This window comes from Papaver somniferum, chromosome 1 (assembly GCF_003573695.1).
Source record: "Papaver somniferum cultivar HN1 chromosome 1, ASM357369v1, whole genome shotgun sequence".
NCBI lineage: Eukaryota > Viridiplantae > Streptophyta > Magnoliopsida > Ranunculales > Papaveraceae > Papaver > Papaver somniferum.
Genome location: NC_039358.1, coordinates 30,837,343 through 30,850,432, shown reverse-complemented (window position 1 = coordinate 30,850,432; position 13,090 = coordinate 30,837,343). Strand labels below are relative to the sequence as shown.

The 13,090-nt window shown below is 36.6% G+C and overlaps 1 long non-coding RNA gene and 1 other non-coding gene across 3 annotated transcripts; both read right to left on the bottom strand.

Moving 5' to 3' along the window:
• Positions 1 to 7,627: 7,627 nt before the first annotated feature.
• Positions 7,628 to 7,699, bottom strand: TRNAD-GUC. Its single transcript has one exon. It is a non-coding gene; the product is annotated as a tRNA-Asp (tRNA).
• A 218-nt stretch (positions 7,700 to 7,917) lies between these two features.
• LOC113282335 lies at positions 7,918 to 12,421 on the bottom strand. Of its 2 annotated transcripts, none has more exons than XR_003326811.1 (5): positions 12,279 to 12,421; positions 10,580 to 10,729; positions 10,206 to 10,426; positions 8,495 to 8,654; positions 7,918 to 8,397 (listed from the first exon to the last, which is right to left on the bottom strand). It is a non-coding gene; the product is annotated as an uncharacterized LOC113282335 (long non-coding RNA). The 2 variants fall into 2 exon arrangements; XR_003326800.1 differs by having other exon boundaries at positions 8,505 to 8,654.
• Between the last annotated feature and the right edge of the window lie 669 nt (positions 12,422 to 13,090).

Genomic DNA, 13,090 nt, shown 5'->3' with positions numbered 1-13,090 from the left:
TTTGAGTGTTTTTTATTGTTACATCCGCAACAATCTTAACACAATATTTTATCTCTGTCTGTAACAATGGGTAAGAACGATGTTGAAAGGCCAGCAAAATTTTCTGGGAAAGATTTCAAAAGATGGCAATCGAAGATGTTATTTTTTCTGAGTTATCATGAGTTAGATCATTATGTTTTGGTTCCTTATGATGAGGGTTTGAAGGATATGGGTCGTGAACTTGAGTTGGAGGATTGGGTTAGGCAGAACTATATGGCCAAAAATCATATTTTGAACTGTTTGAAAGATGCTTTGTATGACTTGTACATTGCAAAACAGAACTTTAATGCTTTTGATTTATGGGATGCTTTGGAGGCAAAATACCAAGCTGAAACTGCTGGAAGTAAGAAATTCTTGGTAGCTAGGATTTATGAGTATAAAATGGTGAACGACAAATCTGTGGTTGATCAATTCCTTGAATTCCATCAAATCATGAATGAAATTCTTGCGGAAGGTATGGTGATTGATGAAACTTTTCAAGTGTCTACTGTCATCGAGAAATTGCCTTCTTCCTGGTCCGACTACAAGAAGAAACTGAGACATGAAACTGCTGAGTTTACTATGGTTGATTTGGGTAAGAAGATTCAAGTAGAAGAATTGTTGTGCGCCAAGGACAAAAATGTTTCTTCTTCAAGGGAAATGTCTAACAAAGCTCATGTGACTGAACACAAAGGTTCCAATGCTGATAAGAATCGAAACAACTCCAAGAAACCTCCCGGCAAGAAAGGTATGTTTCAGAAACCCAAATCTAGCATTAATAAAATTAAGGGTGATTGTTATGCTTGTGGTAATCCTGGCCATATGGCGGTTCACTGTAGAAACCGTAAGGACCTTAAAAAGAAAAATAATGCTAATTTGGTTGAAAACAACAAAGATGAATTTTCTGGCATGGTGTCTGAAGTCAATTTGGTAACAAATCTGAGAGACTGGTGGGTAGACTCTGGTGCTACCAAACATGTATGTGGAAACAGAGATATGTTCACCTCCTATAATAAGGTAGGGGAAGGAGAAAAACTCTATATGGATAACTCATCTGCAGCTACGGTTGTAGGAAAAGGCAAAGTTGGGCTCAAACTCACTTCTCACATTGAATGAAGTTCTTCATGTTCCGGACATCTGCAAAAATCTTGTTTCTTGTGCTGTTTTAGATGATAAGGGTTTTAAAATTGTAATAGAATCTGGGAAATGTGTTGTAACTAAGGGAAAGGATTATGTGGGGCAGGGTTATAAGACTAAGGGTCTGTATAAGCTTAATGTAAACTCTGCTGTTATGAATAAGGATGATTATTCTGCTTATGTTTGTGAGTCTTTGAATGTTTGGCATGGTAGACTTGGACATGTTAATTATAAGTCAATGCTTAAACTAGCTGATGCAGGCTGCATACCCAAATTTAGTTTGGAAAAGGAACACAAATGTGAAATATGCGTAGAATCAAAGTATGCTAGAAAACCTTTTATCAAAAATGTTCAAAGAAATTCTAAACCCTTAGAATTAATTCACTCAGACCTAGTTGACATGAAATCGGTTCAAACTAGAGTTGGTAAGAAATGGTTTGTTACCTTTATAGACGACTGTACTAGGTACTGTCATATTTATTTGCTTAGAGGTAAGGATGATGCCTTAGAATCCTTTAAGAGGTACAAATTAGAAGTTGAAAACCAATTGAATACTACCATTAAAACCATTAGGTCTGACCATGGTGGTGAGTACATAACTCCTATAGGAGATTTCTGTGTAGAACATGGCATAATACACGAGGTTACCCCTCCTTATTCACCTCAGTCGAATGGTGTAGCTGAACGTAAGAACCGTACCCTTAAAGAGATGATGAATGCCATGTTCATTAGTTCAGGATTACCTTCGAACTTGTGGGGGGAAGCTGTCCTCTCAGCCTGCTATATCCTGAACAGGGTACCTTTTAAAGGATCAGATAAAAATCCATATGAATTATGGAAAGGTAGACAACCTTCTTTAGCATACTTCAAAGCATGGGGGTGTTTGGCTAAGGTTCATATCCCTAAACCTAAAGCAACCAAGATAGGACCCAAAAATGTTGACTGTGTCTTCATAGGGTATCCTGAGCATACACCTTCATATAGGTTCATGGTTGTGAGTTCTGATATTTCTGAAATTGGTGTGAATACTATTATGGAGTCTAGGGATGCTGTGTTTTTTGAAAATGTTTTTCCTTTAAAAACTGACTCTCGCAAGAGAGGTGTTGATCCCCTAGATGTCCCTTCAACCAGTCAGACTTTACCTTTAGAGGAAGATGAAGTAGAAACTGATCCTAGGAGAAGTAAAAGGGCTAGAACCAAAACCTCCTTTGGACCTGACTTCGCAACACTAGCACAGTCTGATCCTCAGACTTATAGAGAAGCCATGACTTCACCGGAAGCTCCATGGTGGAAAGAGTCCAGTATTAGTGAAATGGAATCCATCAAAGAGAATGATACATGAGAGATAGTAGATTTACCTCCAGGATATAAGGACATAGGATGTAAATGGATCTTCAGGAGGAAACGCAACATAGATGGAACTATTCAAAAATACAAGGCTAGGTTAGTAGTTAAAGGCTACAAACAAAAGGAAGGTGTAGATTTCTTTGATACTTACGCACCCATTACGAGAATTACTTCCATTAGGATGTTAATTTCTATAGTTGCGGTTCATAACCTAGAGATACATCAAATGGATGTAAAAACAGCTTTTCTACATGGTGAATTAGATGAAGAAATTTACATGGAACAACCTGAGGGATTTATAGTGAAAGGTTTTGAAAACTAAGTTTGTAAACTGAAAAAATCTTTGTATGGATTGAAACAAGCACCTAAACAATGGCATGAAAAATTTGATCATGTAATGTTTTCTAGTGGTTTTAAAATCAATGAATCTGAAAAGTGTGTCTATACTAAACTTGTGAATGATGCATGTGTGATTGTATGCTTGTATGTTGACGATATGCTTATACTTGGTACAAACATGGATGTAATTAATTCCACTAAGAGCATGCTGAATGATAACTTTGACATGAAAGACTTAGGCCCCGCAGATGTAATCTTAGGGATGAAAATTAGAAGAAATTGTAACGGTTATAGTCTTAGTCAATCTCATTATGTTGAATCTGTGATTAGAAAATTCAATCATTTTGATTGTAAACCTGCTTATACTCCATATGATCCTTGTTGTAAACTCAAAAAGAATAGGGGTAATGAAGTATCTCAACTTGAATACTCTCGAGTTATAGGAAGTCTGATGTATTTGATGAACTGTACTAGGCCAGACATTGCTTATGCTGTGAGTAGATTAAGTAGGTATACTTGTAATCCAGGGAAGGAACATTGGGATTCACTTTTTAGAGTGTTGAGGTATTTGAAATACACTTTGACCTTTTGTTTGAATTATAAAAGGTATCATGCCGTCCTTGAGTGATTTTGTGATGCAAACTGGATATCAGACTCAGAGGATTCCAAGTCTACGAGTGGATATGTTTTCACTCTAGCAGGTGGGGATGTTTCTTGAAAGAGTTCCAAACAGACCTGCATATCTCGATCCACTATGGAATCTGAGTTTATTGCGTTAGATAAAGCAGGAGAGGAAGCCGCATGGCTAAGATGTTTTTTAGAAGACATTCCTCTCTGGCATAGGCCTGTGCCAGCTATATCTATATATTGTGATAATCAAGCTTCCATAGCTAAAGCTAAAAACAGCTACTATAATGGGAATTCTATACATATAAAGAGAAGACACGATACCCTAAAACAACTAATCTCAAAAGGCGTTATTTCCATTGATTGGGTCAAGTCCAAGGAGAATATCGCGGACCCTTTGACGAAAGGTTTTTTCAAGGAGATAGTTAGTAATGCATCTAAGGGGATGGAGCTTAGGCTCATTAAATAAACTTGCCATGAAGGATACTCAACCTTGCTGACTGGAGATCCCAAGATCAAGGTTTTGAATGAGAAACTAAATTTTTGGTGGGTCAAGGTAAACACTATCAAAGAATTTCATTCTCTGCCCCTTGCCTATGATGTAGACGTGATAGTGTGACTGCATGAGAAGGATGACTTTAAACTAAGTCTCAATGAGTATGTAGTTTCAATTTAAGATTGAAGTGGGGTGTAGCAGTAAACACTCTTGATGGAACTCACCTATCTGAATGTGGAAGTGGGTCGCTTCCTATGAGAATAGAGCTGATTCTCTAGAGCATTCTGAGAAACGGGATTTTTCTAGGGACAAAAAGGACACAACGATACGAACTGGACAGCACCTAGAGAGATATTACGCGTGGTTATAATCGCGGACTACACCAAACGATGGCAGTTCAAGACATCGTGTTCACTGTTCATCAAGTAGTTCCGGAAATTTATCACTAAGAAAAGGTTCAAGACCTCATGGACACCTCTTGCCTAAGTGGTATTTCTCGCTTTCCGTTTTCTGATTTTGTCGGTATTTCATTCATGTGGGGGATTGTTGGAGAAAATGAGTTTATTGTTTTGTTTTATAGTTTTGGTGGGAATAGAACTTAGGACCTTGGGTCTCTAAGGGCACTTACTCATTTTCATATGAGTGAATGAAAGTCCCACATTGGGTATAACTAGACAGTTAGTCCACTGTATAGCTATTCCATTATGGATTGTTAGTAAAACAATTTGGGTGGAACAGGTGGGGAGAAATATTTTTGTCTCCACTAAGGCTTGGGCATATGGCTCAGGCTCGGGCCTCCGTCGCTGACTGGTCAACCAAGACTTATCATTTTCTGGACATTATTAATTTGAATTATTTACTAAAACGTTTTGAAAATCAGATAAATTCTTTATTAAATATGGGGGGCGTGTGACCTGGGCGAATTTATTCTCTTAATGAAAACATATTTTCTAACAAATTTATTTGCATGGATGCCGACATTTCTTACCGTTTTTTGACTGTTTGATGACAGAATTATGTCGACATTTTGACAACATTATTTTGCATGCAGAATTATTTCGCACATTAATGTGCATTGATTTCACCTCCTCTGTTCGCCTATAAAAAGAACTCTTCTTCTTCATTTGTTTTTGTCTCCAGAAGAGCTACTATCCTCTTCTTTTCGTCTCTCTCCCTCTGTGTGGTTTTTTTCTTTTCTTCCTTGCTTTGCTGTTAAGTTCATATGAGTGGGCAAGTATTGTAGTGCTAACAATACTTGCATCAGACAGTTTTATCCTTGGTACAACTTGACCATAGGGTATAAGCATCACTCATTCTTGAGACGTACCGGTCAACTATTGTGTTAAGGACAGCGTGTTGAACACGTGACTCTGTCTTCTGTTTGCTGTCCATTTGAGTGCTTATTTACCTTCCAGAAATTTTACTTCTAACATCTTCACATCTTCTTTGAGTGTTTTTTTATTGTTACAGCCGCAACAGTTGCTTGTCACCATAAGATCGGGAGGAAAATATATGTTTTTTTATTCTGTCAAGCACGCACAGAAAAGAAAAAGAAATTAAGGTGTTGCGGGAACTTTCAAGAGATATACTTCTTGTAACCATCTTTGTGCTGTCGGTTCTCCAGGTTAAAAATCTTTGGCATTTAAAGGCATTTAAACAATATCCAGCTCAATCAATTATATCCTATATTTTTATTTTAAAAATAGAGGACTTACTCGAGGACTTGCCAACAATGACTACTGAAGGTTCCGTACGATCAAGGTTTGGTTCCTCAAGCTTGGCCTCCTCCCAAAGTGAAATAACTTCACAAGGATTGGCATCCTATTTATCCATGCAAAAGATATCTATTAAGAAATGCATGGCAATGAAGACGGAATATATAAGACATAAAAACATAGTGCCGTACTACTTGCAAGGTTACATAAGAAATCAAACTTGTTTAAACATTTTTTCTGCGGAATTCCGCTGTGCTCTCTGTATTGCCTGTGAACTGTAATATATACGAATCTCTTTGTCAGCACCAGATTGACTAGAACCATGCGCATGCATAACCACGGCCCAACTGATAGATGCAGCATTATCATGAAAAGCAGGTGTATGAATAATAAATTCAATAAAATTAAAGCACCTAGGAGCACAAATGTGAGTCAAGCTGCTACGTAGACCATTAGAAAAGATCGAGCAGAACACCAAAAATTTACAATTCAAGAAAATAGGATGACCATTAGTACCTCAATTGCACGGACAACATTGCCGAACAACAATCTCCTCGCAACATGAAGTGCAGAATTTGTACCATTGATCGCTGATAGAATTACAATGTCATACATCAAATAGTATCACAAAAACGAGTCTGTTCAAGTTATATAGGACATATAATTGAGGTCAAAATACAGTTACATTAACATAGAATTCCTTCTTCATAAAGTTGTTGATACATACCTCCATGAGTAAGAAGTAGCTTAACAGTCTGGTCAAGGCCTCTCAATGCTGCCTCATATATAGGAGTGCACACATGAGAGTCTGAAGTTCATCAGATTAAAGATACGAAACCCACAGATAATTTCAACTCATTAGTGATAAGAATGTAGAAATCACTATTTGTGAACTGATTTTCTTCAACATAGATACAAAATGTAGTATACATCTTACTAGGGTCACATCAGCGCCAAGTTCAATCAGTGTTTTGGCAACAGTAATAAGTTTAGGATTCATGCATGCAACCATTAAGGGAGTATTTCCTTGTTTGTCAACCCACTGCGGCAAGACAAGTTCAATTTTTCAATGAACACACGGTTGAAAAGATAAGGGAATCTAAAGATAAGAAAGAAACTATCTGATAAATAAGTACATGACTATTAAGCTGTGAAGAAAAGAACATAAAAAAATAAAATTTTATACCTTGACGTGTAAGAGCTCTAATCTTTTCGATGTTCCTTTTTTTGACTTGCTGATATAGTAACTTCTCTTTTGATTGTTGCTGCCCCATTGTTCGTTTCGGATTCTTCACTTGTTTTGCGATCAATCAATCCAAGCAAGAAAATGTAGGTTCGTTTGTTTCTCTCGGTTTTGTTGGGCAACGCCCTAAATTTTTTGAACAACTTGATGTTTTAATGAAAGAAATTGCAGAGTAATGCAATCGATAAGGATCATACAAGAGTGTTCCTTTGAAATTTTCAGCAGCCAGAGTTTATCTTCTTGGTTTACTCAGCAACATCGTACATTACACAAGATCATTATATCCCAAAGTCATAAGTAAGATCATATTATTCAATATAAGTTGATGGCCGTGTCAAAGCTCATCGCTATATATTATTCAACTTAGTTCACAACAACTATGTTGCTCATCTTTGGATCCATGAACCTCATCATTAGCCACCACATACAACCGAGTCCTTAAGCCTATCATGTCTCCCAAAACAGAGAACATAATACTAGTGTTTTAGCAGCGCAGCATTATATGATGCAAAAAGGGCAAAAAAATGGACCTGTTATCCCTCCACGCCCGGACCATGCAAGTCAACTCCCAACTTGGAACGGGCAACTCGCGACATGTTTGCAAAAACTAAAAGTATATATTCAGCTACACTTACTTGGTTTTGGGCGATGTGGGACTAAAACTTGCTTATATACAGCTTTGTGAAAAACAAGCAAAATGAAAAACGCCGCTGCCGGGGATCGAACCCGGGTCACCCGCGTGACAGGCGGGAATACTTACCACTATACTACAACGACTTATTTGAACTTAATAACTTAATCCTGATCCTGATTAGGAACTCAATAACTTCTTCTAATGGGGTTCATAATCTTATGGTTTGACTAAACCTTGGGATGCCTCTCGGACCAGTAGGAGATGGACGAGAATGAAAGGAATGCAATAATCAAACATTTCAAATATCTCATTTACAATCCAAATTTGAAGCAGAAAGGACGCCTAACTCGGTAAAAACAAGTGAAAGAATCAAATAGAACTGAGTGCTGTGCTCATCATAAGGGAGCTTAATGATATTCATTTCAGTATAAATTTGTTAAAAAGAAGAGAAAGACATGACAGAAACCTATGCGTCTAACAAGCCACTGCATAATTAATAAGAAAATGCAGGTTTTCTTCTTGGGATTCAAGTTGTTTACAAGATCCACAATACAAACAGGTGATCACTTTTAGACAGCAGTTCCATTTTGCCATCCCATATCTGACAACGTCAAGTTGAATTCCCTTTCTCAGCCAAACTCGCACACCACCCCGTAAATACTGTTACTAAAAGTAACAGGCTCATGGGTCAGATCATAACTCTGCGGAGTGCTGAAAAATTGCTGCACAGGATTGAAAAGTTGCCCAGGGTTCCCCTCCAACTGCTCACCATCATTTATTCAGATGCTCTTTCTTCATACTATGTTCTGTCCAAAAGTTTCTTGGGTGTAACGCCGTCGTTCTGCAATTCAAATGAGTCCTGATAATGTTAAGACTCGATTTGCCAAAGAGAAAAGACCAATCAAACAGCAACAAAACCTACATATGCATCAGATAACCTAATCTTACGCTCAAGAGACTCGACAAGGCAGCATTTATCTAGGTGACAGAACTAGAAGAAAGGGTGACAATCTTCGCCTTCCTCCAAACCCTCTTTGTCTCCTTTGAAGGCATTGGCTTAAAATACTTGGCCTGAGATTTGGATGCTCGCTGCTTTAGCTGCCAAAAGAAAAGAAATCGTACGTAATAATTAAAAAAAAAAAAGAGATGCGAACAATGTAAGCTTTTTATGAAATTGGACATGCATAAAACCCAGAACCTTTCCGATGTACACGTTTCCTCATCGGAATGAGTTTAGGAGCTTAGATGTACTGAACTCAAGACTGATTACGGGAAACTTAATAATCGTACTAATTTAGCCCAAACTTAATGCTGAATTATCTTCACCTAATTTAGTTCTTAAAAAAAAGTGCGGTTGGTTAGATAAGTTAAACTAGACACTGTAAACAGATCAGTAAGTATATATTACTCCGTGATTAAAGTCTATTGCCAATCGCCATTTGCATTCACATTAAGACGTGATTTCAGTTCAGAGGGTTAGACACACCCAATTACACTATTCATTCCAACTAATTCATTAACCACAGCCAAACCAACCTTATGCTGTAATGGAGGCCTGAAGAAGTCCAACAAAAAGTAAGTTGTAAAAGTGTCTCAGAGAATGACCAGCCCAGTCTTGAATTGGCAGAAGCTCATACCAAATACAATTAGAAAAGAATAATGCAGCAACATGGAGGGGGTTTGGCTTGTGACTTGCATACAGGCATCTAGTGTCCATGTTTCTGTATATATTTAATTATTGTTATTGTTCAAAATAAACTTCTTAGAATACTGAGCAGAAAGGCAGTAGTTTAGGTTCTAATCTTTTCATGCATATATTTCAGCACTCGACAGAGAATCCTCTACAATGATACTATAATATTTAACCATCCACTAAAACAACTACCAGAATCCGATTTCAAACCTCTATCAAGTTCAAGGAATGGCTGTTAAATTTTTCGAGCACCTCCACTACAATTAATTTATTTATCTATCTTTATTATTAGGACATATCTTATGTAAATCCCCAAAAGAATTAAAAAAAAAAAAGAAAAGTAGAAAACAAGAGTGACCAGAAACACATGTAGATAATTTGAATGTGATCAGGGATTGACTCAATGCTTAGCATACAAGATTGATCATATTTAGGAACATATGCAGCAAGAGATATACAGACATTCTACATCTATACTGGTCAGACTAACCTTAGGAACACGACAGCGCTAGGCTTCAAATCATCTGACCCACATAAAACTCACGAGGAAACAGAGGCCATTGCCTAACTACTAGTCATGCTAACCCTGGGAACAAGCCAGTGGTAGGCTCCAAATAATCCAGTACTGTACACATCTAGTGACTCATAGAAATACACAGGGAAAACACAAATGGACATTATGATACAAGTCAAGTAGACCCATTTAGAACCAGAGACATATTTTGCTTTGGTGTGTCTCAATATAACAATGTCACACTAACGTCCATTTGTCGAAGTATCCAAGACGCTGATTAATATGTTTGCTGTGGTTAGTCTCTAGTTATTTAGACACCTTAAAGGGAAAGTTGCGAAGTCATATGCAATAATAACATCAGTCTCTGGTGTGCTCCTTAATACAAGTTTGTATTATTAGTAGCCAGCATATTGTATCCATGCAAGCTCAATTTGTTTCTTACCTTGGGATGTATTTGTAGAAGAACATGCCAGCTTGTCTAAGATATTCAAGCTCGATGATATTCTGAGAGACTCCATAATCTTTGGTATCACCTGAATTTTCACCTATTCATTCTGAGATTGCTTGAACCATTCAGTGATACACAAAAGAGATCATTGAAGTACACACGTTGAAGCCATGGAACAGTCAGCACCAAAACATTATCAAAAGATTGGAGTATCCCTGCAGCAGTTAAGAATATGAGTTTTAACCCAATGAAACGCATAATAGACAACAGACATGAAAGACACACCTACTAACAAGATAAGATAAACTGAGTTCAAGATGGAATCATTTCTGTCCTAATAAGCTAATTTGGTGGTTCTAGTTTTATACCTGTTCTGCCGATGTTTTATAACAAACAACTTCTGATTCTCTGGCAAACCTATGTTATGACCGCCTTCCTCACCATAAATAAAAGGGCTTCCTCACTATATAACCACACAAAACCACTTTTCGATCGATAGGTCATTTGTCCATGTTGACCTGGTGATTATAATCCAATAAAACCTTCAGCATAAGAAGAAAATGAATGAAGTGAAAGATAACTGCTGAGAATAGAAGTCTCTACACAGGATCCAGCCAAAGTGAGTTAATTGAAGAAAATGATGCAACAAAAGCTTCACTTTTTAGTTCTCCATGACCGAAATCTAAAATAAGTAAGCTCAACGTTTAAGCTATGAAACCCAACTTAACAGCTGACTTCAATTTTTCAGGGAAAACTCTAATATGAAGTACTTTTTTGGCTCTTTTTCAAAATTTGTGATTGCATCAGAGCACGAGAACAACATTAAGTCTACAGAACGAGTGGCAGGAACATATGGCTCATTTAATGGCCTTGTGGGTCAGAGATTGCAAAATGAAATGGTGATTGCTGAAAGCAATAAAAAAGTTTTTTAAATTTCCACACCGATGACAGTTAAAGCATGCTAACAAGTTTCTTGAATTGAAACATGCACAGTAGTGTATTAAATAGCTAAAAGAATCATTATTCATTGATTACAAACAAATGCGGACCAAAGATATAGTACTATCCTACAATGAGCGCAAGCAAAAAAAAAGCCATGTATGAAACCAACACCCATATATGATTCAAAAGAATACACCACATAACAAATATAGTTTAATCCAAGAATGATATTCAGAGGAGAAAAGCCGACACTCGTATTCATGTTATTGTGACATCGAAAAATAATTCGCAATTCAATAAGCATTACAGAAGCATTCTTAGGTGGCATCATGAATTGTATATCCACACTAAATCAGATCTACAGATATATCTTTCGCTAAAAAATGTGTTGTCATTTGTATACGTGTACACTAGTAACACCACCATTATCAAATGCAGATTACACTTCTCACAACATTTATCAAATCGCTGAAAAACCCAACAGTACTCTCCGCGATATATGCATCCAGGGAAATAAGGTGGCAAAGTGTCGATCAAGGCCTGAATCTAGGTCTACGAGTAAGTGATCTATGGCACGAAGTTATATAAGTAGGGAAAGGGTACAGTTAGAGATAAAACAGTAGATACACGTAAAGCATTACATCCAAACAAAAAGCAACTTGAGCCATTAATCTGAGTCTAATGAAGGAATTAATGTTAGCCGAAACACGTTTCTAATCAAATTAGTTACAGCAACATTACATGCTTATAAGGTACATATCTAATGAAGAAATCAATGAACTCATTCTGAATAAGCTCAATATACAATCAGATGTTCTTCGAATTTCTAAATCATCCAAAGGGTATTCTTTTGATGCTTTTCACAGTCAGTAGCACAAGGATCCTAACTGAATCGTAACTCTCGATTTCTACTATTTTTTAACCAAATTTTGAACTGTTATTTTTGAACGCCAAAAGCAGTTTACAACTGTGCTGAATTTATTACTCTACAACCTTATATAAACAAAACCCATTTTCGAAAACTTCTATAAAACCTTAAATTCAGAACAATTTTGAAATAAATCTCTAGAATAATAATTACCCTTTTAATCAAGACACAAAAACAGAAACGAAAATAGATCAAACCTTTCTTAACGAATTGCTAAGGAAGAAGTGACATCAAGACCAGATTGTGTTAAATGAAGCTCCAGGGATACCCCCCTTCTTTCAGATACCTCTGATGATGATAACGAAGACGAAGCCATTGAAGAAGCTTTAGAGAGAGAGAGAGAGAGAAAGTGAGAGCTGAAGTAAGGTCTGAGACTCTGAGCTAGGTATATGTGGGCGTAATGGGCCATTATTGGGCCTCAATTCTCTTGGTGTTGTTCACGGGGAAAAAAGAACCATTTTTTGGTACCATAGTTTTTTTTTTGCGGGGACCATGATTCTATTTTAGTCAAGATATTATAAGTAATCCTAAATCACCCCTTATCTAAATGTTTTTCTTAATACCAAACTTACCTTCCTTAATTAAATGTATTAATTCAATGATTAATTAGTTGTTATTAATGATTAGTGATTAGTGATTAGTATGATTAGTAATGATTAGTTACCATTAGAAGTTCTATTATAAAATATTGAAAAAAAAATTTGCGAGCAATTTTTTTTTTTTTTTGCGATTAAGTTCGGTCACCCATATTTATGACCAAATACGAACTTAATGATTAGTGATTAGTATGATTAATAATGATTCGTTACAGTAAGAAGTTCGGTTATAAAAAATTGAAAATTTTCCTTGCGATCAAACCGAACTCTATATTTGGTGTGACCATTAAATAGTTCGGTTATAAAAAAATTTAAAACTTTTTACAATAAAACCGAACTTAAAGTTCGGTTAAGAAGCTTTTTTTTTGCGACGTAACCAAACTAAAGTTCAGTTGGGAAATGTTTTTTGCAAC